Source organism: Eucyclogobius newberryi, unplaced genomic scaffold, assembly GCF_026437365.1.
Source record: "Eucyclogobius newberryi isolate DKJ021-1_F unplaced genomic scaffold, fEucNew1.0.hap1 SCAF_18, whole genome shotgun sequence".
Classification (NCBI taxonomy): Eukaryota; Metazoa; Chordata; class Actinopteri; order Gobiiformes; family Gobiidae; genus Eucyclogobius; species Eucyclogobius newberryi.
Window position 1 is genome coordinate 21,718,011 of NW_027315812.1, and position 23,745 is coordinate 21,741,755.

Consider the following 23,745-nt stretch of genomic DNA (forward strand, 5'->3'; position numbering starts at 1 on the left):
ACATAATGATAGGATGACAAAAAGAGTTCCACATAACAATCTTTTTGGCCATCAAAGCACCGTGATGCAGAAACAAAGGTCAGCCAAAACGGAACATTGGATGAGTCATCTGCAGCTAAATGACTGTCCACTGTTTGAACACAACACAGACGACCTCGTGACCAGGCTTTTATTATTGAAATTGACTCAATTGCTTATTATCTGTCACAGCCACATGGGCAAATGTCTGCTGGTTCATATGCTGCTACATTCATACACAGTTCCTGGAGTGAGGGTCATGTGCTCCTGTGTGACAGAGGGAGACTGTGCCTGGACGGTGGTGCACGGGGAGGGCATGACGGCAGTTTTATGTGAATGCCATCCACACAACTATGCATCTGATTACTCACTTTGGACTGGAGCAGTTACAAGGAGCAGAGAGGGTGTTTGAGTTCAACTGGCTGTGTACACAAAGTCTGGGATTTGGAGACATTTATGACCCCAAAACACACAGGTCAGGTTCTATGTAATGCCAGAACTGACTCTGTGTTACATTCACACGGCTCGTTTTGTGTTAAAGGAGAAATATTAAGCTTTTTTCAGGCACTTGTTTTTTTTTTATCACATAAGCAGATCATTTTATTTTGTGAAAAGGCAAATATTTTACACGCCGCAATATTGATCTAAAATGGCTTAGTAATAGAAATGGGTCCATTGACTTCCTGGCAAAACTGCAGATCTGATAAGCCCCGCCTCTTCATAGTGACATTTCACCGTAACAAGCCGTGGATCGTCATTTACAGGTTTTTATTTTTGTAAAAGTGTCTATGTGACATTTTAGAACCCTACATGTGTCACTCAGAATGTTTCAGCTAAGTACAGGGATGAACGCGGGGATAGGGGGTAGGTGAAAACGAGATTTTTCTGAACACTTCAGGATAACACAGGATTACTCTTGTAACAAGGTAAAAGGCTCATTATAGTGTATTTTGCATAATATGTCCCTTTAAAGAAGACTAGATTAGCTTATCTTCTTTTTTTCCTTTAACATGAACACAGTATTGATTTAATAATAGAAACAGCTCCAATGACTTCCTGTTCAATACTGAAAATCTGATTCTGCTCATAGTGCCATCGCCATAATAAGTAATGGATTTTGTACTTTTTTATTATTAAAATATGTGTGTACGACCCAAATAATCTCAAATAAGTACTAAGCAGTGAGCTAAATATTTATAAAAAGCATGTATATATGTTCAGTCATCATAACCATTGACAAAAAAACAAACAAATCAAAATCAAATTAAAATTAACTTGTCCTAACCCTATAGTAGTGTGTCGGTGTAATCCCTCATTCGTCCAGGCGTGTTCCATAGTAGAAAAAGCTTCAGTTGTATCATCTGAGTCCAGATGACTACAACTGAAGCTTTTCCTATAGTAGTGTGTTAATTATTGTTTTTTTTCCTCTTCTTCAATTATGTCATGTTTAGTTTATTTTTTGTCTATGATAATAAGTATGCATACCTTTTATTGTTGTGTGTTTTGAACTATAAAATGTCTAAATATGTTCATATGTAAATATTAATCCTATTTTTATTTTGGATGTCATTTTTTTTAATCGACCTAGTCATGTTTTTAATTGTCCTTTTCCATTGCCTAGAAATTACAGGTGATTATAGCAAATCTCACCCCATATTTAAAGTGTTTGAACACAGTGTATTGTTTTGAGGGATTTATCCAATCAGAGAGCTCCTTTTGCAGCAGAATACTCTGATAACCTGCACGTCAAACCAGGTGGGTCCATAATAATAATAAAGCCACGACACTAACCACACTTCAGTTCACATTAACTGCTAAAAGATTTCAGTGTAGAGCTAATTTTTAGATATTTTCTTCACTGAAAGATGTGATTTCTTTACTTAAAATGCATGAAATGATTCTATCTCAGGTCGGATCTTTAAAGTGCATGTTTTTCAAAAGAATGGAAGATAATTTTTGTTTCATCAGATTTTGAATTTTAAATACTGATGAATTTCTCACTTATCTTTTTTTGACCCTGGATTGTCACAGTGAATTAAACTAGCATAACAAGCATTAGCAGTTGATCAAAGTGAGGAAATCTTCGCATCCTGAATCTTCATTTCACTCTGAAATTTTACCCCTGAAAAAAACATTAACATTAAATTCAGAGTTCTACAAAGGCAAAACTTCTTCTCTCATCATTGAATAAAACTTACATGTAACGTTTGAATCTCATGCTGTGGAACATTCCAGGCAAAGCAAGTGTATTCCCCACTGCCAGAGAAATTACACACCTTTAAAAATGTTGTATTATCAGCTAAATCCTCCCGCTGTAGTGGCGTGATGAAGATTGTAGGGCTTTTAAGTAGTTAGCTGATAACCCAGGCGCCTGATAAAGACAAAGACACTTACACATGCACGCACACGCACAGAGGGTCAGTAATTAGCCTGGTCGGGGTATAGACGTGCCCTTGACGCTTCATAAAGAGCCTATAAAGTGGCGTGGAGAGGACGACCCCATCATTAGGGCTGATGCGCTCTTTTGCATTTCTGTGTAGCTTTGATGGCTCGTCAAATATTCATGCGGGAATGTGATTACTAGTGTCCCCTGTGGGCCTCCGTAGGTGTTTTCTGGAGCTTTTGATGAGCAGCTGGATGTGCAGAGTTAAGTGCAACGCATTCAGCGACTTTGTGTAAAACATGAGGCGGGACAGAGGTGGGGTCATTACTGTCACTCATCATAAAGGTGTTTCTGACGTTTAAATGGGACGTCCCAACTTAAGCTCTGTTGGAGTCACCACAGCATATTGGGATCAAGGTAAATACATTTAATTCTTTCAACTGGTCCACTTTGACATTTTCACACTACTCTCTATGTATATTGATGTATCTCATTTTTACTGTCTTAAAACATGAAAAACAGAACTTCATTTCAAACTCTAGTAACAGTCCATTGCTCACTATCTATTGCATTCTGAGCATCCAATTATTTTATTCACCGCAATAAACCGAACAACTAGCATGCTAATAGTGCTCTTCTTCATCTGAATTGTTGCTTTTAGAACATTCAAAAACAGATTTGACTTTATAATGTTAGATAGTGTTTCTTTATTAGCATTAGCTGTAACCAAGACAAAGCTGATGTATAATTTCATACAAACTCAGATAGAATGTGAAATCAGATATTGTTTTTAGTTTTAGGAGGTGAGTATATTCTTGGCTGGCCCGCAACGTACTCATTAATTCACAATTAACCTTATTTGGGTAAAATGTGTTCACTTCTTTAGATTTTGGTAAAATGTTAATCTGTATCATGAAAAATATGCGACTAACTAACAGTTGGTGGATGTAATTTGTAAACGTATGAACAATTTGCACTAATTGTTCTAAATAAATGTAATTGTACTGATCTGATAATCTTAAGCTCAATGTTATTGATTTTGAGAGCTAATTTTATTGAGCTATTTTACCTTAAATCCAATGAGAGTAAAAGGTTATGTACGCTTGTTTAAACCATCAACCGTCACCTGTCACTTTTGATTTACGCACTAGCTACTATAATCTGTTTAAATGTGTGTGGTGTGGCGTTTAGGGGACAGGGATATTACAGAGCAGGCACAAATCGCACTTAAGCTGTAATAAAAAGCCCACTAGCCGGGCGCGTCCATGCCCAAGATTCTCATCCTGCTTTGACATGTCATTTGCTGTCTCATAAATCTGCACGGCGGGCCCCAGCAGGAAGCACTTTGATCGGGCGGCTGAACCCTCTCACCTCCCTCTCCTGCCCCATGACGGAGCCCACAGCTGCTGCCGGCCGGTCCCATCCCTCAGTGTCAGAGAAGAACAGTGGACGACTGCACGGGACCACAGTCAGAGTTATTCCCATGTATCATTACTACTCACACGTTTATGCAGTCATTCTATTTTTGAAGCTTGTGCATCCAAGTAAGTTATCATGTGGGACAAAGAAGTTTATCCAAAAGTGATCCCAGCAACAGTAGTAAATGTTGAGATTGTGTCACCAAAAGGTTCCTGGTTTGACTGGAAAGTACCTGCCCCAGAGTAGGTGCTAAAAAAAAGTCCTCTAAGTGTAGCTCCAGCCCCTAGTTCCTAAAAAAGTACCAGAAATTAAAAACTTTTTTGCAAATTATATCACAGAACAATATCATCACGATACGCTTCTCACAGTCTGATAATTACTGCAATATTATGGAGAAGGGTTAGCATTAGCTTAGAGACAGAAACACCACGTTTGTATTAACTTTGTAAAATATTGACATTGTACATAAAAGGATTTACATCATAATATTGTGAGTTTTGGATATCTGATGGTCCATTGTGCCATGCTCTGTCACAAACAACTCGACATGAAGGAATTCTCCACAACAAGACACAACTTTTCTGTTTCTCAAAGTGCTGCATTCACAGTTATCGCTCTCTCTTTGCAATAAGACAAGCCGTATTTTGTAAGAACTACCAGAGCTTAACTCAAGGTGACAATCACTGTGGCACCAGCGGCGGCACCAGGACCGGGCCCCTCCACATGCACCGGGCCCCTCCACATGCAGATAAATCATGCAGATTAGAAAGGCAGTAAATGAGTGCACTTTCGACCTGGATGCCTGTTCTGCACTCCACCTGCAGAGTGACAGACAATGAACAAGAAGTAGTCCATGTTGATGCAAAAAGAATGACTCAGTTGCAGTTGCATGTTAAGTATCTGGCCCTGTCCCAGGACTCGCACGTGCTCACTTTGCACGTTCACGAAATGCAGAAGTGCACTGTGTGTCCCAATCTGAATGTTTTGATCCACACTTCATTACAGGGTTCTTTCCAGCAAGTGTGGAGCGATGTGGACTTCAGGCAAGTAGATTTCCCACAATGCATGGGGATTCCTAAAGAGCCTTAGCAACTTAGCAGCAAGAGCTGAAAACAATGGAAAGGAAGGAGGTACAATACTTTTACTTTTTTACTTTCTACTACTGCAATTAGCAAATGGCATTACTTGTATTACATCGACTACTTCCAGAGCAGGACTTGAACCGCAGACCGATACATAGATGCATTGTATAAAAGGGTAATAACTACAAATCACTAATAATGCTTTTGGATTTGTGTATTTTAAGATCACAAAAGCACATTACATTATTCATTCACTCCACAGCTGCCCTTAGACTGAGACAGCGATGTGGGATTGAATGACAGCTCCAATGCTGCTGGTTTTGTTATGAAACTTTTTTTTTTAAATTACTATTAAAAAATTCTCTATAACATTATTTCTCTATCGGATCACAATTTCAATTATTGTTCCAAATTATTGTGATCACTAACACCTCAAGTCATTAAATACTATCTGTTGGTATTAGTATTTGTATGGGGGGGAAAATGCTGTTGGTAAATGTCAAAAGGTGATATTTGTTTGTTGTTAAGTATTATCTTTTATATTATGTAAGTAGTGTCTTATAATGCTTTTTATCTTTGTAATTTTTGTCAAATAAAATGAATAAATCGAATCATGTTTAGAGTCCACATATTGATTAACAATTATTGTAAAAGTTATGATTATTGAAAATAATAATTGCAGCTCCATCCATTAATAAGGTATTGCTTTACCTGGAATGTTCCAAGGTATGGAAACTTATCCATCTCCATGGAAACAGTGAACGTGACAGGTCAGATCTGTTAAGAGGCAATCTGTGACACAGTAGGAATGTATGCTTTCTATATTATGGAACGGCCAGAAAATCAATAACTATAACAATATTTTAAGCAATTAAGAAATACCCAGGAACACAGAGACATTACGTTTTTGGACTTTTCAAACACTTTTTGAAATGTAATCAAATGCACCATTATAATGACACTTGTGCCTGTGGGAGACACTTCTTCTTTCACTTCTTTGACAAAGGCAGCATATATATTTATATTTGTTTATCATCCTTTAGTGTGCTGTATGTGCTCGTGTGGCTCTGGAGGGTTGAGAGGGCGTGAGGGGCCACAGAGAGTGGATAACCAGCCCCTCCTCACCCCTCTTCTCAGGCCCCAGCTCCATGTGAGATACCTGTTGTTGACATGCCACGTTGACGGGCTCCTGTGGGACCCTTGAACTTGAGAGGCAGTCCCTGGGAGCTGGACCGCAGGGCTGCAGAGTTCAGTGCAGTTAATGTTCCACTCTTTTGATGTGTGCCGAGAAGTGGCATTCCCAGAATTCCTCACTAGCACTCGCAGGCGTACACACGCTCAATAGCTCCACACAAGACACTTCACACTCTCTGCTCTCCTTTTCTCTATTGGGAAAAGGCAGAGTACACACACAGGAACAGGATTATTAAAGCCAAAGTGTGCTCAGGTCGTTTGTGTTTTTTATGAATGAAATGTAAGTGTGTATGCTACTTTTTACCATGTTATTGCAGGAAATAAAGAGTTCTTTAGTTCCTCCTTTGCTTAGGGAGGAAATAAACAACTCTTACCTAATTGTCAACACTTTCCCTGCTCCTTAGAACCAACTCTCGTCCTTCCTCACCGCTCTGATCTGATTGGACAGAGAGCGGCTAAGCCTCAGGTGTCGTTTAAAAGAGCCAATTAGAGAGCAGCCTCAGGCCAGCTGTTTGTCAGAAGAGTTGTCAATGTCACTGACTTTCATTAGTGCAGTGCCTATGACTGGAGTCAACAATGTAAGTGGAGTGTCCTGCCCAAGGGCACAATAACAGAGAGCAGAGTGTGATTTCTCAGAATGGCAGTTCAAGCCCACATAGTATTTGTGGAGGTGAGCGGGCATTTCCAATCATAACGAGATAATTGTATAGAGACAAATAAAAAAGACAAAGGAGACATGAAGCTGGTCCAACAATAAGATACAGACGTTTGTATGTTTGAAGTCTGAGAGTGCTTGTAGCAGCCCTGCGCGGCTGTATTTGTAGAGACAAGGTAACTGGAGCCCAGTCAATGATTGTCCAGCCCGATGAGCTCATGTGTTTTGAGGAGCTGGTGGGTCTGTGCCCAGCAGAGTGTCAGAGTGACCGGGCCACGCACTCCACTCTACAGAGCAAGAGATCCAGGGATGAGGGCCCCTGTCACTGAAGAGCAAAGTCTCATACAACCACGTGTTAGTCACTTAAGCTTTACCAACTATAAACCATGTGGTGTCAGACACAGTTGATCTGTTTACATCCATCCATGTTCTGCAGCTGCAGGACTGAGCGTGCAGTCTGAACACTCGTGTCCAGATTTCCCTCTGCCCAGACACTTCCTCCTTTATCATACATGCATTTCACAGCTGCACAGAGGTGAGATGTGGCCCCTGCAGCTTGTCCATTCTAACCACCTCCTCATGTGACTCTCTCAAAGTGAGGGAGCAGTGGCTCTACTTCAAGCTCATTCCCAACAGCTTGTATAATGTGCTATAGTTGCAATGAAATCCCAATCTCACTGTATGATATTATCACAATATACATTTTCTGGTGCGATATTTATTGCGATATTATGAAGAGGCTAACTATATTCCAAAGACCACATAAAAGTGTCCTTAAGTCTTCAAGTCTGCACTGAAATGGAGCAAAAGGTCATGGTCCATTAGAGCTTGTAATTTTATATTTTGTGACGGTCCACAATATTATTGGGACTTTTGATACAATATTATATTCACAATATATCATATTATTTTGGTTATTGTTACACCACAAACATGTACATATGTACCAGAGAACCCTGCCAAGGCGTTTAGTCTCTTCACTTCTATTCATTACAGAATCATTTTCACAAAATGATTGATGAGTCTTAACAGTGTTCCTGATCCTGGCTATATCTTCCTGTTACTCGCTTTGTAACATTATCTTCTCGGTAATGTTTGAATGTTGACCATAAATGCAGGCTATACACTTTCTTTAAGAACCCAGCCAAGAAAGAAATCCAATGACGATCCCGGGCCTTGCATACAACCCCTTACACACGGACTGTTATAGCAGAGACTTCGGACCAGCATGGCCTTTTAATGACAATAAAACTATCAGACTGGCGGGGGAAAACGTATGTAGCAATTTGCTTAAAATGCCTGCCATGCGGTTGCCAGACAGTGAGATAAAACTCAGCAGAGAGCCCTATTTATCAGGCTGTGAATGCAGCGCAGCGACGCAGTGATCTGTGCGAGTGGGCTGTAAAATGCAGATTGATAGAGAGTGTGCATTGTCCCGCGCGAGGCTTAGAGCTTTAGTGAGAGTGATTAACTAATGGACAGAATGTAATCCAGGTAGAGTCAGAGCCGGCAACGGCAACGCACTGTCGCAATCATTTTCTTCAGTTAAACTTCTCGTGTTTTAAAGCAGCTGTCGTATCAGATTTTGGTTTTAAAATGGGAAAACAGTTCATCATAAAGTGTTTGCAGAGATCTTTCCCAACGTGTTTCTAGGATCCCAATTTGCATCTTAATTAAGCTAGCATGATAACTAATATTACTTCCTGGTTTTCAGGCGGTAAAATCACATCAGAATCAGATGCAGGCTGCACACAACGGTCTCATTTTGACCCCAAGAGCTGCTTTTACAAACTGTACTGGAGAAAAACATATTTGATTTTTTTTATTATTATTTATTCATTATTATTATTATTATTAAGAAGATTCTGATTACCATAGCATTCATATTTTTGCTATACAGGCTAAATTTGAAATAATGTAATGTAATGCAGCCAATATTTAAGTTTGTGAAAGATTTTTTGAGAGCTTAACTGCCAAAAATCTTGCTTTTATTATTTTATTGCCTTAAGTGTCGTATATGTCCAAGAAGTTGAAGAAAATAGTGCATTGTGAGAAAAAGTGGAGCTTTAACTTTTAAATGAGTGCTACTCAAACTGCGGTCTGCCTCCGGTGGTGAGCTGGGCCCTCTGCAGTCTGAGAATTTGTTTTGTTTAGAGACAAATCTATTTCAGCTTTTGTCTTCTTTTGGGTCAATAATTATTTATTTTGGTTTAGTCTCATTTTAATTTTACTCTGAGCCTAATATAGTCTAAGTTTAGATCTGGTTGTTCTCGGAAAGCCTAACATTATCTTCGGATGCCACCAGTCCTGATAATGAGACTGAATTTGTAATAACGACCTTGCCAATTAATTGAATGAATAAACATCTTCTCCTTGCTCCTCTACATCAGCATATGTTTAATGGAGGTATTAGCAGATTGGCGTTTCATTCACCAAACTGTGTTCCCAGGTCGTACCCTTCAAACCGGTTTAATATGACACTTTTACTTACACCATATGGTCCTTTGTTTTCTCTGAGCAAACTGGTCAGTTGTTGCCAGTCAATCAGCTGAGTAAAGGCAGAAAGATGCTCACACACTGCAACAATGTCATAGATTTGGTAAATTTACCTGAAATCAGAGCAGAATCTTATTTTGTTTTTTAATGGTACACGTATGGTAAAGGAATTGAATTGTTTCATTATTTATGGGCCTTTGGAATTACTTGATTTCCAGACATAGCTTCTTATTTCAAGCTAATACAATTTTACCATTAGGTTTAATTCTTTCTCTATACTAATTAGAAAATGTGTTGTTAGTCATTTTGATCGTACCAGTGAATACTTTTGTACGTGAGCTTTTATGGAACGTGTTGATTCAGCAGTCCACTATATTAATCAGAATATCCATATTTTGACACGCACATAAGCAATATAGGCAATTCAATCAAACCTGGCACTCACATTCAGATGAACGTTCTGAATGTTATTGTAATCCATGCTTGATAAAGCTCTTTTGCAGTGTAGACCCTGAGCTGACATCACCCCCCAATGCAACACCCACAGGGGGTTCATCAGGAGCTAAGGCGCAGGGATTCTGCTCTAATCCTCTTATGGGACAGGGGCTGGAGTTGGAGCTGAAACAAGTTTGGGAGTGCCCCGGTGCATGCTGGGAGTTCACATAGGAGTAGGTTGGATAAAAGCGTTTGTCCCAGCTTCTGTTGTACGGGGCAGAGGAGCAGCTGGAGGGGTGATGGTCCTTCCCACAGGCGCTGCGGTCGAGGACATGCTACAGATAAGGACCTCAGATAGATACATTTCTTAGCAAGTTTGCAGCACTGGAGAGGTGCAAGTGAAACAGCTTTTTGTGCAGAGTTTGCTTGTTATCCCAGTGTCTGGATGACCTAAACCTGACCAAACTCAAGATACTAGGTCTCCAGGCCCTGTGCCGCAGCTGCCCACTGTTTCTGACAGGCTGCCCAACAGTAGTAAGCTATAACATAAGTAGATCATCATTTTAAATTATGTTCATTGTAATATTGATCTAAAATGGCTTGATAATATTGAAACAGATCCATTGACGTCTTGTTCCAAACTGTGATAAGCTCCAGTGACATTTCAGATTGTCATTTACATGTTTTCGGTTTTGAAAAGTGGCTATGTAATATGTATAATCCTATAACCCGGAGTCTTCATTTTTCAAATAATTACAACTAAGTACAGGGGGCGGGGATAGGGGGAAAGTGAAAACAGGAATTTTCTAAGCACTCAAGCCTCAGGTGCAGGACAACACACGATCACTAAAACAGGCATAAATGAATCAAAACTACAATTTTGAGTAAACTAATGATGAAACATGAGGAATGATGGTTGAAACACAGTTGTAACAAGGTTTGAAAGCTGCTCTACAGTTCTGAATACTCCATAAGAGATGTTTATTCAAAAGTTACACCTGACAAGCAGAAGAGCCTCCGACTGGGACTCAAACAAAAGCTTATGATTTCTGGTTCACATGATCTAGTCTTCAGATTTGTGGTTGTCAGGCGCGCCGGACAGAGGGAGTAAAGGATACTCATTTACCCAGGGCCTGGTGCAGGGAAAGGGAAAGGCCTTCAGTTCAGTCCTTGATAGTCGGTATACAGATGGTCAGGTATCCATCAATCATTTCCATTGTTGGAGTTTTATGTCCTAGATACAGTCAAATGGAATGTTGAGTTTGCAGTGCCTCATTAATCTCAGTCCAGTATTTATGAATAATAGTGCAGTCCCAAAACCCATGATCGTAATGTGCTATTTAACAGCTACAGTTTCTCCAGTAATAAGTATGGTTTTGGTCCTACAAAAATAGGAGCATATTACAATCATGCTACAACATTTATGTGAACACAACACATGCAGAGCTTGATAAAACTACATCATATTTACCTAAAATGTATGTTTTTTTTTATCAAGCTCTGCATCTGTTGTGTTCACATAAATGTTGTAACATGATTGTAATAATTATGCTCCTATTTTTGTATGTTACAATTTTACAGTCCAAAACTGCAAGAGACTTCCTGGTGTTTATTGGAGAAACTGTTAACTATCTGTAAAGCTAGTTCCTAAACACTAGTGGAGACAGAATACTGAGAGTAGTGTGCACTTTGACATGGGACCCCTTTGACTGCACCCCTGATGATCATTCCTCTACTGTGTTTGATTTGGTCACAAGTGGAGTGGAAAAGTGGACAGCATCACTTGTCGCTGGGAACACGCATGGTCAAAATTCTCCATGATGGATTTTTCACGTTTCGCCCAAATTTTCAATGTTTTTGCTACAGTATAAATATTGGTGTTTTTTAGGGCATCGGAGGAGTACATCTTAAACTCTACCAAGTCCTTTCATAAAGAGCTCTGCAAAGCCTAAGTCTGTTTGGTAATGCTTGTATAATTCATATCTTGTTTATGGCTCTATGTTACAGTCTCCACTCTCCATACTGAGGGTGCACAGCGGGGGGGCAGGTGTAGCCTTTTAAAGTGGGCATGTGGGCCACTCTTCCACTTCAGGGTTAGTGGGTTATAGTGCCACTGTAGTAGTGGTTGGGTTGCATAATTCATAATTTTTCATAATTTACTGTATTGAAGCTGCGGTAAACAGTAGCTTCAAACTGCCACGCAAACAACCCTCTATATTTTGGCCTTAAAATGCAGCCTACATTGGCAGATGCTTTAACATTCATGGGCAGAAAAATAAATTAAAAATGGGGTAAACTGATGGCTAAAGCTGGGAAAGCTGCCAAAAACACTTCTGGGCTCTTACTTACAGGTCAAAGGCTTAAGATTGTTCCTTTCAGCTGTTCCTATGGGGAAGCCACATAAATTAGCGGCTTCATCTTCCTAACACCACTTTAATAATTTATCCAGTACTTTAAATGACAACTTGGCTGGATTCTGTTCATATTCTATGATTTACATATCGCACATTGTTTGGGTTAGAAGAACATTTAGAAGAACATTTAGAAGAACATTTAGAAGAACATTTAGAAGAACTTAAGGATGCACTGTGTTGCAGATAAAGTATAGATTACTGACATTTGGCTAGATTGGAGATTGTTCTTTAACCTTTTGAGGCTGAACATATTTTTATATTTATTCATATTTAAAAGATGGGGGTGCAAGGTGGCAAAGGCGGTTAGCGCTCTTGCCTCCCAAGAAGGAGATCATGGGTTCGATTCCCGGACCAGACCAACATCACATGATCTCCCAGGTTCTCTGGCTTCCTCCCACCGTCCAAAGACATGCATGTGTTAGGCAAAAATTGGTAACTCTAAATTGGCCCCAGTGAATGAATGAATGTGAGAGTGAACTGTCTGTAATGTCTATGTCTCTGTGTTAGCCCTGCGACAAGTTGGCCACTGTCCAGGGTGTACCCCGCCTAAGGCTCGAAGTCACTGGGATAGGCTCCAGTCACCCGCAACCCCGAAAGGGAACAAGCGGTAGAAAATGGATAGATGGATATTTAAAAGACTCCTCTCCTGTGACTGTCCCGTGTATCTGCTTTTGCTCACTATCAAGACGGGCAGAGTCCTGGTTCAGTCCTGGTTTAGTCCTGGTTCAGTCCTGGTTCAGTCCTGGTTCAGTCCTGGTTTAGTCCTGGTTCAGTCCTGGTTCAGTCCTGGTTTAGTCCTGGTTTAGTCCTGGTTCAGTCCTGGTTCAGTCCTGGTTTAGTCCTGGTTCAGTCCTGGTTCAGTCCTGGTTCAGTTCTGATGCAGTACTAGTTCAGACGATCTTAATCCTTATTAAATACATTGTGAGAAGTAAAACATATCTGTTGATAATTCGCCACTCGCATATTTAATGACCTTTTTCATTTTTTATTCCTGTCTTTTTTGGATTATTAAAAACTCAGGAAGGCAAAGTTTAGACTCTTGTCGGTAGCACTGTCTGTAAGTGTCATGGAATCAGACATACACCGATGCTATTCCTTAACACATAGAGAACACAATTCAACCTAGAATATGAAACGACACAGAAACATCAGACATTTGTGTGGCATGCATGGGAGAAAACGCGGGGACTGTGTCAGCCAGGCCGTTGTAAGGAGCCTGGCTGACCCTCCTGCGTCTCACCCCCGCGTCTCACACCGTTTTTTCCCATGCTGGTTGGTTTTATTAGATATTCTGGAATAGGCGGGTCACATTTCTCATTGGTCAGCCTCACATCAAGGCACTTGGTATTTTTCCGTAGAGATAAAGCCTGCAAGGGGGGGTGCAACTCCCCCCCCTCTGGGGCAACATCCTTTGGCCCATCTTTACGACCCCTTCACAAACAAATGCTGTCACACACCCGTTCTTCTCTTAGACTAATGATGCAGATAAAATATCACTATTATGCAGATAAAATACATCACAGAAATATAATCATATATTCACATTTTATCACAGTAAGCAGGGTTAGATCTAATCCCCAAACAGTACAGACCCACCATCTGTGTGTGTGTGTGTGTGCGTGTGTGTGTGCGTGTGCGTGCGCGTGTGTGTGTGTGCGTGTGTGTGTGTGTACAGTACAGACCCACCCTCTCTGTGTGTGTGTGTGTGTGTGCGTGTGTGTGTGCGTGCGTGTGTGTGTGTGCGTGTGTGTGTGCGTGTGTGCGTGTGTGTGTGTGTGTGTGTGTGTGCGTGCGTGTGTGTGTGTGTGTGTGGTGAGAGAAGAAGGCAGAAAAAGAGAAAAGTGTGCGTGGTGTGTAGGAGCTGGTCTCATTCATTCAGGTTTTTTGACTGATACACTTGACCTGTGTTAATGCGCATCAAAATAATTTACTGCGATTAAGCTCTTGAGGTAGTGCCCTGGATTACCCAATATATTAGACAGTCAAAAACAATCAATGGTGTTATAATCAGATTAGAACAAACACAGATGATGCTATTATTTTTGACCAAACCAGAAACTTCCGTACCTTATGGGAGCAAACCAAAAATCTTAAACCAGACTCAAATCAAGACAACTCACCCAGACTTTTGGTACATTGTTCAAAAAAACACTGTTCAAATAACATGTTAGAATGATTTTATTAGATTGTACGGTAAGAATCTTACTGGTTTAGACGTGCAACCCAACTGTTTAACGCATTTCTTACCAAAACTGAAGTATTTTTAACCATATCAGATCTTACCACAGCCAAAGCACCAGACTCTCTCTCCTATTGGCTGGAGAGCCATCCTGCTTCAAGCACCCGATGAGCGTGGGTGTAAAGTGTGGGTGTTGTGGGCTAGAGTATACGGGCCTGGATCACTCTTCTCTTTGTAGGATTGCTGCAGCTGCTAAATTTCACAGTAGCAATTTCAAGGACACCAAAATGCATTCTAGAACTTTGGTCAAAAAAAAAAAGTGTCCTTCTAATCCCGTCATCCTCAGCTAATTCCATATCAATTCAGAGAGTGCAGCATTAGCTTATCCAGCACTAGCACACCCACAGCTTCTTTTACAAAATATTTGGTGCGCCCCTGATCTGTGATTTGCATGTGCAGTAATTAGGATCTGTGAGGATTAAGGGAGTACAGTGAAGCGGGGGGAGAGGAGCGAGCTGGGAGGTGTTGTTCACATTATACAGCAAGGAACAAGTGCTCTCATAGAGACACTGGTGCCAAGCATGGAATATTGGTCAAAATGGTAGACTGTGTTAATGAAAACATTTTAAAGTGGATTTTATTTTTCATTTTTTTAAACGTAAAAATAACCTTATTAAAGGTTTATTTTAATTTGCACAGGGAAATAAAATGTAATCCTCAATTTTGAACAAGAAAACCCCCACTGTTGTCAGCCCAGGGTATGATGACCCAACTCTGCTGGTGCACGGAGCAGTGTTGGTGAGGAAAAAATAGTACTTGGAGGGTCATTGTTTGTTGGCAGCTAAAATGATCAGAAATAGTCCTGTGAAGGTTGAAGGACTTTAAAACACAGAGAAGTTATTGGATATTGACACAATGTGTTTACAGCTGATCCAAATGGAGATGCAGCTTGTATTCATAAAGAACATAATAAATGAAGGAGTCCCCTTGAAAGAAGTGAGAAAATAAAGATAACAACATTATGCTATAATAAGAACACATTAGTTTTAGGAGGTGTCCATGACCTCCTCAGTCCCCCACAGGTCTCCAGGTGTCTCCAGTCCCAGACCCTCCGTCTCACTCTCCCCGTCTGTGTGCATCCACTGGCGGGCAGACGTCTTATCGCCTCGTCAGGGAGACACGTGCCAGCGCTCTGACACTGACCCTGGGTCATTGAAATGCAAACACAGAACACACTAAACCAAATGGGGTTGAAGAGCAGCAAATATTTGGCCAAGAGCCTGTTCAGAGATGGGCGGCCTGTTTATGGTCCAGCAGACAAGGTCAGAGCAGATGGCACTCAGGTACGGCACTGGTCTGAACCATCAAACACAGACACCGCAGAGCCACCGAGCAGCCAATCTCCTCTCATGAAATATGGAACAGCAGGAAGATCAGATCAAACAGGGCACATTCAGACAGGCATTTGTCTCAGTCAAAACTCCAAATGACCAGTCTATTTGATAATGTGGGGGTGGTGGATGAAGGCTTCCACAGCAGGTCCACAGCCCCGCATCCCAAGCAACACTAGAACTATTGCAGCTACAGTATAAGAGGGATTATTACATACAATCAGAGGTGTGATGGTCAGCAGTCAAACTATCTCCCCTTATCGCACTGACCCATAGATTTTCCCATTACAATCCTGACACATCTCTCTCCACTGAGCTTTCGAAGGACACAAACATAACACAGTTCAGATCCCTGGTGGCTTGTTCGCAGATGTTAACAGCTTGTCACAAACATGGTGATGTGGTGAGATAGAGTTCCAGGAGTTTCCCAGTACATTACGTCACATGAAGAGTTCAAACAGAGCCGGGCTGACCCTCGGCGCTGCGGAACACTTTTGAAAATGTCACTTTGTCACAGTACGTAGGCGACGAGAGGAACGCGGCCCCTTCAAAGACTGTTGGAGTTTCGGAACGTCTCACAGAAATGCTTAAAGAACAGCTGCTTATTCAATCGGGTTCTTAAAATAGGCAGTTTTGGGTGAACAATATTTTGAATAGTTTCTAACAAACCATAACAAAAGCCAGACAAGGGAAAGTTTTGTCAGTGCTACCTCCCACTGATGACTCAGTACACCAAAACTGAAACCTCACTGTGGGGGGTGCTGAAGTGGAAACTACTGGGGAGTGCATTTATTTAGGGCTTGGTTGTGTTTTTGGTGCCCCCTGGTGTCACTGTATGGACTGCATTTGGTTTATTTCATTCACAGAATGCCGGGTCTTTATTCTTGCTTTGTTGATGCATTGGATTTTTTGGGGATTTTTGTCTCTCGGCAAATGGGATCTTCATCCAGAGTCCAGTGTTCAAGTCACTGAGCTTTGGATCCCATTCTTAGTACATGATAATAATTGGTAGACTTTCTCCAAATGAGTGCTGACAATATGCTAAACTGGGCGGATGCTTCTTACCACAAAATTAATCAAACGCAAACTCTCAAGATTGTTTGTTTGGACCTCTGAATGGGCCGTGCATGAATTGATGGCCTCAGCAAGGCAAAAATAATACCATAATCACCTCCACCATATTGAAAACACATTTAAGGACACAGACAGACATATCGGAAAACTATTTACAGTTGCGGGATGATGCCATGATACTACCTCCGATCACCAGATGTCAGTCAAGGTTTTGATCATGATTTTGTGTACTTTGTGGCTCAGTTTGCTTCGTCACAGCCTTGGCAAAGGTCCATATTTCCATGCCTTCAGTCACTTTTTCTTGTTTCAGTCGTCATTTCGGGGGCAATTATGGGCATTGTTTTCGCTCTACTAATTTTACAACACCAGAAAGCCATGAACAGTGGAGTGACAGTGGTGCAGCGCTTACACATTGTCTGCTTTTTGTTGGAACGGCACCAATAAACTGTTTTGTTTTGCTGACAACCACTGATGAAAAAGGCCAATGGGGAAACAACAACACAATTACATATGTGAAGCTGCTTTGCCGTGTACCTGTTGTGCTTCTGTACATGATTCCAGATGGAAAAGCTGCTGAGGTCATCCCCATGTGTGTGTCATAATCACATCTCTGCCTCTCGGAGATCTGTTTTGTGATCCGCGGGCCTGTCCAGGGGAAATGATGCTTCTGACATTTATAGCGGCGGCGCATTCGTCACTGACGCACTGGCTGTTTGCTCTTTGTTTTATTGAGCGTGATGAGTCAGATTTTCCCTTTTTCTACTGTCCTGCGCCGACTGCCTCTGTTACTACGGCGATGCATCCACAGACCAGACAGCTACCGGCACAAATGGTCAGATTGTCTTTACTAACAAAACACTGCTTGTTACAAGTACACGGAGGTTAAAAATAGGATGCATTCTAACTAGTTTATAAAAGAAAAAATAGTCACAACTTACTCTAGATTGCCAGTGGTTACACCTGCTTCAATGTTTTTTTTGGGGGGTTTATTTCTTTCAGATTTTAGACGTAGAATCTGGCAACTCAAATAGTGGAGCTCTTTCCACTTTCTGTTTGAACAATTGTCTTGAAAACCATAAACATCTCATATCTTACAATAAATAATCTTCGCAATTAAAGTAAAGTTATGTGATTTGAACATGTTCGCATCATATATGGGGACACACATAGGTAAGTGTTATAAATATATATAGAAATATTTTAAAAGGTTATTCTGAAATGTTTTAAAATTAAAATAAAAAAGGAAGGAGTTTGAAATCTCAGCTGAACTCCATCCATCCATCCATCTTCTTCCTCTTTATCCGGGGGAGGGAAGCAGTCTGAGCAGGGACTCCCGGACTTCCTTCTCCCAAGACACTTCCTCTAACTCCTCCGGGGGGATCCCGAGGCGTTCCCAGGCCAGCCGAGAGACATAGTCTCTCCAGCGTGTCCTGGGTCTTCCTCTTCTCGGTGGGACATGCCTGAAACACCTCCCGAGGGAGGTTGAGCAATACCGACTAGATATAGTCGGCCTCACTTCCACGCACAGTTTGGGCTCTGGAACCCATCTCCTCGAGAGAGGCTGGACGCTACACTTCTCTGGTGTTGCCCGCGGGGAGAGGCGGCGGGCTGGTGTGGGCTTGCTGATAGCCCCTCAGCTCAGCCGCCACGTGTTGGAGTTTACCCCGGTGAACGAGAGGGTCGCGTCCCTCCACCTTCGGGTGGGGGACAGGTCTCTCACTGTTGTGGCGGCCTACGGGCCGAACAGCAGTGCAGAGTACCCGGCCTTCTTGGAGTCCTTGGGAGGGGTACTGGACAGTGCACCGACCGGGGACTCCGTTGTTCTACTGGGGGACTTCAACGCCCACGTGGGCAATGACAGTGACACCTGGAGAGGGGTGATCGGGAAGAACGGCTTCCCCGATCTGAACCCGAGCGGTGTTCAGTTATTGGACTTCTGTGCTAGCCACGGATTGTCCTTAACGAACACCATGTTCAAACACAAGGGTGTCCATCAATGCACGTGGCACCAGGACACCCTAGGCCGGAGGTCAATGATCGACTTTGTTGTCGTGTCATCAGACCTCCGGCCGCGTGTCTTGGACACTCGGGTGAAGAGAGGGGCAGAGTTGTCAACCGATCACCACCTGGTGGTGAGTTGGATCCGCTGGCAGAGGAGGAAGCCGGACAGACTTGGCAGACCCAAGCGCATTGTGAGGGTCTGTTGGGAACGTCTTGTGGAGCCCTCTGTCAGTAGGGTGTTCAACTCGCACCTCCGGGAGAGCTTCTCCCATGTCCCGGGGGAGGTTGGGGACATTGAGTCCGAGTGGACCATGTTCTCTGCCTCCATTGTTGATGCGGCTGCTCGGAGCTGTGGTCGCAAGGTCTCCGGTGCCTGTCGTGGCGGCAACCCCCAAACCCGGTGGTGGACACCGGAAGTAAGGGATGCCGTCAGACTGAAGAAGGAGGCCTATCAGGCCACTCTGGCTTGTAGGTCTCATGAGGTCATTGACAGGTATTGTATCGGCAGGCCAAGCGAGCCGCGGCTCGTGCTGTCACAGAGGCAAAAACCCGGGCCTGGGAGGAGTTCGGGGAGGCCATGGAGGAGGACTATCGATCGGCCCCAAAGAAATTCTGGCAAACCGTCCGGCGCCTCAGGAGGGGGAAGCAGTGTCTCACCAACACCGTTTACGGTGCGGGTGGAGGCCTGCTGACCTTGACTGGGGATGTCGTCGGACGGTGGAAGGAATACTTTGAGGACCTCCTTAATCCCTCAGTCACGTCTTCCGAAGAGGAAGTAGAGACCGGGGACTCGGAGGCTGGCTCATCCATCACCCAAGCTGAAGTCACTGAGGTTGTTCGCAAACTCCTCGGTGGCAGGGGTGGATGAGATCCGCCCTGAGTACCTAAAGTATCTGGATGTTGTAGGACTGTCTTGGTTGACACGTCTCTGCAACATCGCGTGGCGGTCGGGGACCGTGCCTCTGGACTGGCAGACCGGGGTGGTGGTTCCTCTGTTCAAGAAGGGGGTGTGTTTCAACTACAGAGGGATCACACTCCTCAGCCTCCCAGGTAAGGTCTATTCCAAGGTACTGGAGAGGAGAATCCGACCGATAGTCGAACCTCGGATTCAGGAGGATCAGAGTGGTTTTCGTCCCGGTCGTGGAACACTGGACCAGCTCTATACCCTCCATCGGGTGCTCGAGGGTTCATGGGAGTTTGCCCAACCGGTCCACATGTGCTTTGTGGATCTGGAGAAGGCTTTCGACCGTGTCCCTTGGGGTGTCCTTTGGGGGGTACTCCGGGAGTACGGGGTCCGGGGCCCTTTGCTCAGGGCTGTCCGGTCCCTGTATGACCGGAGCAGGAGCTGTGTTCGCATTGCCGGCAGTAAGTCAGACCTGTTCCCAGTGCATGTTGGACTCCGCCAGGGCTGCCCTTTGTCACCGGTTCTGTTCATATTTTTTATGGACAGAATTTCTAGGCGCAGTCAGGGGTCGGAGGGTGTCCGGTTTGGGGACCACAGGATTCCATCCCTGCTGTTTGCAGACGATGTTGTCCTGATGGCTCCATCAAACCCGGACCTGCAACATGCACTGGGACGGTTTGCAGCCGAGTGTGAAGCGGCTGGGATGAGAATCAGCACCTCCAAATCCGAGGCCATGGTTCTCAACCGGAAAAAGGTGGCTTGCCCTCTCCAGGTGGGTGGGGTGTCCTTGCTCCAAGTGGAGGAGTTCAAGTATCTCAGCTGAACTTTCCTGGTTAAATAAAGGCCAATAAATATAATACTGAATAAATTAAATATTTGTCTTTACTTGCAGGATTTGAACCAAATCTTTTTCAGCCATGGTCCAAAATGTCAGAATGCGTTATAGAGAGCACGGACCTCCGAGAATATTCAGTCATAAGTATCTCATCTGCAGTTTGGTGAGTGTCAGTGATGGTGAGAAAGAGCGACAAACCAGCCGTACTGCAGAGAGAGAAGACGTGATGTTGCGTTTAGGTCATCACTGATGCTGCGTTTAGGTCATCACTGATGCTGCGTTTAGGTCATCACTGATGCTGCGTTTAGGTCATCACTGATGCTGCGTTTAGGTCATCACTGATGCTGCGTTTAGGTCATCACTGATGCTGCGTTTAGGTCATCACTGATGCTGCGTTTAGGTCATCACTGATGCTGCGTTTAGGTCATCACTGATGCTGCGTTTAGGTCATCACTGATGCTGCGTTTAGGTCATCACTGATGTCCTAAACGCAGCATCACTGATGATGACCTACACAAATTATTTGATTTAAATGTGGAAAGTCATCCCAACCTCAAATATGATTTATGATGAATGAAATACGGCAAATTATATGAATGGTTATGGATGACATGTACAGGGTGGTGATGGGTGACATGTACAGGGTGATGATGGGTGACATGTACAAGGTGGTGATGGGTGACATGTACAGGGTGCTGATGGGTGACATGTACAGGGTGATGATGGGTGACATGTACAGGGTGATGATGGGTGACATGTACAAGGTGGTGATGGGTGACATGTACAGGGTGGTGATGGGTGACATGTACAGGGTGATGATGGGTGACATGTACAGGGTGATGATGGGTGATATGTACAGGGTGCTGATGGGTGACATGTACAGGGTGATGATGGGTGACATGTACAGGGTGATGATGGGTGACATGTACAGGGTGGTGATGGGTGACATGTACAGGGTGGTGATGGGTGATATGTACAGGGTGGTGATGGGTGACATGTACACAGGGTGGTGATGGGTGACATGTACAGGGTGATGATGGATGACATGTACAGGGTGATGATGGGTGACATGCACAGGGTGGTGATGGGTGACATGTACAGGGTGGTGATGGGTGACATGTACAGGGTGGTGATGGGTGACATGTACAAGGTGGTGATGGGTGACATGTACAGGGTGATGATGGGTGACATGTACACAGGGTTTTGGGTTGTGGTGAGAAGAGAGTGAGATGTTTCTGGTGATGAGATGGTGATGGGGTGACGGAGAGTGACATGTTCCTGGTGATGAGATGGTGATGGGGTGACGGAGAGTGACATGTTCCTGGTGATGAGATGGTGATGGGGTGACGGAGAGTGACATGTTCCTGGTGATGAGATGGTGATGGGGTGACGGAGAGTGACATGTTCCTGGTGATGAGATGGTGATGGGGTGACGGAGAGTGACATGTTCCTAGTGATGAGATGGTGATGGGGTGACGGAGAGTGACATGTTCCTGGTGATGAGATGGTGATGGGGTGACGGAGAGTGACATGTTCCTAGTGATGAGATGGTGATGGGGTGACGGAGAGTGACATGTTCCTGGTGATGAGATGGTGATGGGGTGACGGAGAGTGACATGTTTCTGGTGATGAGATGGTGATGGGGTGACGGAGAGTGACATGTTATGTATGTATTTATTATCGACGGATTAAGGATCTATTAAATGTGGCATTTTTATTCATTTCTTCACAGTTTACCATCCCTAATTTTAGATATAAATATGATGTTTCTCTAATTTAGTACTAGATTGGTTGAACATATGCGCTCATAATATTAGACTAACAAAGCAGATTGCGTGCAGAAGTCTATACGTTGTCTCAACTTATAGGAAGGCACTCAAACAGACAAGCAGCCATTAGTGCACCATGTTGGGCAGAAAGCACTGGGTGTCACTGCCTGAGTGTCCCCTGCAGATGAAGATGGGACCAGATAAGTGTAACATGTTAAATGATGTGTGTTGTTGTCAGGCCTGTGGTCATCTCACAGTCCACAGAGTAACTGACAGTAACTGAGAGCAGAGCAACACAAACACAAGGCTTTACATAATGCAGTGGCACCGATACAAGCAACAGTTACATTTGTCAAGAGGCGTGAGTCTACAGCGACTGTTAGAAAGGATAAAATGATTATTGAATGAAAATGAATTCAGTTTGTTATTTTTGATGAGGTAATTTTATCAATTTTGCATTGCCTAACCCTATTGTAAAGTCATACCAATCATGCATTTTTACCCATTTGAATTATGTGATCACCTTTACTGTAACCATTGTGATAAAATATACTAGTGTTGGACAAATAAGAGAATAATATCCAAGATTAACAATGTGTATTCGCTGATTTTATCTCAACTTCCATGTATTTGTAGGACCAACATAAAATTGATCTCCTATAATTTTCCAAAGTCCAAAACATTCACAAACACATTTTCAAAGCACATGCTGAGACTTCACGAAATGATTGATGTGTAGTTTGTGAATGAAAAGAGCATTTACAGTGTGAAAGACGCCTGATGCAGCTCATGTGACACAGTCCATTGCATGTTCTCAGGCCATAATCAATCAAGACAGCTCATATGTTCTATTCATCCACACAAAACACTTTAGTCCATAAACCTATATGTGTGGTAGGAAAAAACATATTCTTATTGAGGGTTGTATCACAGCAAAATCAAAGCAAACTGTTTCTTTTAACCATCTCAAAACGCTATTAATTTTATAATGCAAGGTGTTATTCATCCATGGACAATCAGATTATGACCTTTCTATCAGTCAAAACACATCCTTGCCTCTCAGTTTAATCATAAATCGGCTAATATACACATTATAAATCATACGGATGTAAAATTGTCACATATAACATAAAACTACTCTCAAATCAATTCAGTCATGCTCATGTTATTCCCCGGCTGATGAACAGGAAATAATGATCATGGGATTGGGCCATAGTGTTCCATTTAAGTGTCCTCGTTTGGGGCTGATAAATGTACAATTAGCCCTGACAGCCCATGAAGGCGGCACATTGTCCTGCTCTGTAATTTAATTCATGTCTTTTGCAGATACTGGAATGTCCTCGGGCTCTAAGATATAGATAGAGCCCTCAATATTTGTGTGTGTGTGTTTTTTCTTTTCCTTTTTTATGGCAATGTTGAATGGGAAATGGGTTATATTTTGTCAAAAGGAAGCTCTAACTTCATCGCCCTCTATAGAACAAGAGAGTAACAGCAGC